The sequence below is a fragment of the Lactuca sativa genome, chromosome 7 (assembly GCF_002870075.4).
Source record: "Lactuca sativa cultivar Salinas chromosome 7, Lsat_Salinas_v11, whole genome shotgun sequence".
In the NCBI taxonomy this organism is placed as follows: domain Eukaryota; kingdom Viridiplantae; phylum Streptophyta; class Magnoliopsida; order Asterales; family Asteraceae; genus Lactuca; species Lactuca sativa.
Window position 1 is genome coordinate 123,667,844 of NC_056629.2, and position 4,494 is coordinate 123,672,337.

At 28.9% G+C, this 4,494-nt stretch overlaps 1 long non-coding RNA gene across 8 annotated transcripts; it reads left to right on the forward strand.

Moving 5' to 3' along the window:
* The first annotated feature begins 284 nt into the window (after positions 1 to 284).
* LOC111897144 (uncharacterized) lies at positions 285 to 3,006 on the forward strand. Of its 8 annotated transcripts, none has more exons than XR_006185054.1 (4): positions 286 to 877; positions 971 to 1,439; positions 1,605 to 1,705; positions 2,732 to 3,006. It is a non-coding gene; the product is annotated as an uncharacterized LOC111897144 (long non-coding RNA). The 8 variants fall into 8 exon arrangements; XR_006185055.2 differs by lacking the exon at positions 2,732 to 3,006 and adding an exon at positions 2,058 to 2,714; XR_002852117.2 differs by lacking the exon at positions 2,732 to 3,006 and having other exon boundaries at positions 287 to 877; positions 971 to 1,261; positions 1,397 to 1,439; positions 1,605 to 1,944.
* Positions 3,007 to 4,494: the final 1,488 nt, after the last annotated feature.

The window sequence follows — 4,494 nt, forward strand, 5'->3', positions numbered from 1 at the left end:
TAACCGAATTATTGATATGCTTATTTAATGAGTTTTTTTCAAAAAAAAAATAAAAACAATAAAAGCTAAACAGATTTGAATTTTCAAGCCAAAAGATATAAATAAGAATGTTAAATTAGGAACAATATTAATTAAAGAAACTGATATCTGGTATATAAATAGAATGATAATCTTTAATTGATAACATAATTGTTGAATTTAAATATTCTATAATTATTAAAGATAATTGTGTTTGAATTCCTTTTAAAGAAGATGATGTCAACAATTTGATGTAAGGGCGAAAATGCAATCAATGGCCGTTAGAGATCGAATACACATTCAAATAGAAGTTCCCCTGAGTCCCTTATCACACCGATCTGGCATGGGTCTCTCAATAAACCGTAGTTATAGGCCTTTACACCAGTGATTACATCTTCTTTAAAACAAACCACCAGCTTTGGCCTCCTACTATGTCACCGTTCGCTGCTCCACTTCAACCATCACCACTACCACTGTTCACCACCGCCTATTTCATCTCCATCAGCCACCAATTTATCCATCTCTTTAGGTTTGGTTTTCATCTTTATTGCATATGTTTGTACTTTGCTTTCTTCCATATCTCACCTCTTTACTCTTTAGTACGCTAATTACCGGCCACCATCACTACCTATACCACATCACCCCACCTAACCACCCCCAACATCAATGCTTGTTCCACCTCTTATCATCCATAAAGGTATTCTTTGACATTTCTTAATCTTCTTTTATTTATCACACTGTGTTTCTATTTTGTTCAAACATTGGCATCCACTAGAAGATGCTTAGCATTGAAATTTCTTAACACCACCGTCAATCGAAGCCTAATCGAAGTTGTTACCACCACTTCTTCGATTGGAAGGTAATCAACTGTTCCCATCATCCATTTATTGAAATTGTATATGTGGGAACAAATGACCACTTAGTTTTGGTGAACTTGAAATGAAATTGACAGGTCAAGAGTTGAAAAAGTATAGGAAAATGTTTACATTGCAGCCAATAAAACATCATGTGGCATCACAGTAAGTTTAGGGGTCATCAGTGGATAGACAGGTAAGCTGTTAAACTATATATATTTCATTATTTATGTGAATTGATAACTTGACAGTGTTATGCTCTAGATTGAATAATCATTGTGGTTTTTATGAAAGTGGTGCACAACAAGCTGTAGGAATACAAGTCAGGCGTTAAAACCTAATACACTTTGATTTTTTCTAATGGAAGCCTGAAACTTAGATCCAAGAAGGTCAGTCTTTTTATTAATAATAAAATTGGGATGAACAACAGGAAATGAATATCTATATTTTATTTGTTCTTACATAAACCCCTCTCTAATTTGGTTTGTTACACTCTCGATCTTGATATTTTTCAAACATGATAGAGGAGAAAGCCTATGACTTCAAGCCCTAAATTTCAACTTAAAGGTACATCTTCCTTTCAAATCACACTATCAAGAGATAAAAAATGGAAGCAAGATCTTTTTGGTCACTCTTTGCTAATTATCAGCTTTGTTTTAAGAACTTAGAAGGGCATTAATGTCAAAAAAACTAAGTTATTCTTTTTTTTCTTTTTGTTAATTTATGTTGCAGGTATTGGTTAGCTAGTAATGCAATGATGATTAGATTGCGTAATGTGAAGCTTTAGATGGATTTATTTGTAAAAAATACTTGGGATCTCTACGAAAGTACAAGTAAATTCTTTGCCCTTAAAATCTTTATAATTTGATGATTTTATCATTCAAGCAGATAAATTGTGATGAACAACTGCAAATTGATTAGGATCTTTCTAAAAGGCAAAATGGTCCTTTTTTGGTTATTATTAAAGATGACAAGTTTATTCTTGGTTTTATGGTTATGGATTGGTAAAATGGGAAAATGCAATAAAGGCACAATGCATGCTGAAATTTATGACAATGGCTGATCTGTCTAACTCTTTTCCTTTACTGTCTTTATAACTGTATGTGTATGTGTGTTGAACTTTATTCAATTTATTCAGTTTAAAATCAATAAAAATAGATCCAGTAACCCTGGAAAGAATCACAGACAATAGGACCAAAACATGATGGTTTATACGAAGATAACAAAACTCGTGACGGGAAGACAATAGTAAAATTACCAAAATAACCTCCATATTGTTAAGGTATAAAGGGAAAGAAAAGGTGAATGAAGGTGGTGTGGAGAATGAACATGTTATTAATTCTCCAGGGTCACCAGTAACTCATGCTCTCTAATATTGTTCATCATATTCTATGTTCAATCACCAATCACATGTTGCAAGCTTGAACTAAATGCAAGATTCCATTGATACAAATAGGATGTAAATAGCAATGTATTGTCATTGATATGTGATTATATTTTATTTTTACCTGATTATATAAGAGTTGAATATTGAGATAAATTTATACTTTATATAAGGAAAATTTTGAACACACATTTAGAAAGTAATAATCTGATTTCAAATAATCACACTAGATAAGACATAGAACCTGGATGTACTTTTTCAACATTATAAAACCCTTAATACCTTAACAACAAGTCAATATATGTTAAGTATTAATGAGTAAAGTTAAGTGTAAAGTGTTTTGCTCCTTTTTCGATTTTTATGTTAAAAATAGACTTTTTATATATGCTAATGAGTTTGACCTATAATGACCTCATGTGTTTGACTTTCATAAAATTGACTTTTAATCTAAATCAAGTCTTGTCTTATATGAAAGTTAAGCAGGAAGATAAACATAAGAACAAGTTGAGGAGACGAGACTTCAAAATATTTGCAATTTGGTTTAATTTCTTTTGTCTTTATATTTTTTATCTTCAAGACCAACTTTATTCCAAATCATAATCTTTAAAGCCTCTCTAAATATTGGTTATAGAGTATGTGGTTTGATGCTATAAATATGAAATCAATAGCATTGTAATTTGAGTAAAAAACTTTTCAATTAATATCTAATGTATAACATTGATATGATAGGGTAGATTTTACATGGTACAATGATTTAACAAGAATAAATAAAAGTTGGGTGTTATAATAAATAAGTTATTGAAAGTACATCGTCATTCGTTATGGCTAAAGATTTTAAAATGAGCTAAAAAAGACTTTGTATTGAGTGGATGAAATTGCTTGCAACATGCTAAGTTGTTGGATTTCGGTTTTGGTATTCATGGTTTTTTTTTTTTTTTTTGTGTTAAACATATATTCATGGGGAAAAAGAAAGAACCAGAGAGAAAAACCATGTATTAAATAAAGCCTAACATGATAAAAAAAATGTCTAACGCATTGCTCAAGAAAAACTGAAACGTAAGACCACAAAATTGAGCTAATGAGCTTCATCGATTCAAAATTGTAAAAGTTCATTGAATTACTACACATGTAATTAAAAGTTTCATTAGTTCATTGTATATTTTATTATATTTAAAAAATTGGGAGCATATTTTATCTTAAAATAGTTATACCTTTTATAATTTACGTTTTTAGAAATCGTGTACATAAATAATATAAGTTAGACAATTTGATATAAATAAAAGATAAAAAAAAAAAAAGAACTCAAATAAAAATGAGATGTCAGACACAAAGCAAGCCTGAAAATCGAGGGATGCATAGTTCAAGTTTATTATATTGTTATAATTATAACTAAGGGGTGTTAGAAAATTTTCAGTTGTCTAATTTATGAAATTTCACTTGTTATCATGATATCAATTGCATAAGTTATTCTTATCCAAATACGATATTTAGTTGATACCATTATAGAATCGATAATAAACTTAATTTAAAAAAAAAAAAAAAAAAAAAAAAAAAAAAAACAACTTAGTCAAACGCCCCTTAATATAATATATTAATATAAATACCTAATAGAATCTTAATTACTAAGAAAGCAAATATAAGTAGTTAAATACTAACGTGGATGAAATCAACGGATGCTTAACGGATGCTTGGATGCTTGGTTCAAGAAGGGATAATGCATAAAATAGGTTAATTTTTTAAGTATTGTTTGAAATCCATAATCTTTAAATACAATATGTTATTAAAAACAAAAAGGTAACTCGAAATATAAATATATTTCTATTTTTAGTCTAAAACAAAAATTTATTTTAACTCAGAACAATAACATAAAACTATGAATATATTTCAATAACAACGGGCAAGTTATTTGTTATTTGAAATATGATAAATTTTCAATAACAAACAAATCTAGAAAGACAATTATATATCAAAAGGAAACTATTTGTAGCTAATATTACACTAAGTTACTTTTATATTATATTGTTTGGAATATAACATGGTTCCGAATGAAAATTATCACCGCTCGTCAATATACTTTTATTGTTCACACAAAACAATAGTACATGTATATCTTTTACGCAAAACAACATACACACCCAAAACTGCAACATAATTTCATTTTTAGTTCAAAGTATTTGTACAAAAAAATGAATCGCCTCTAAAAACTAATTTCTAAAAAAACTAATCGCACACATCGTT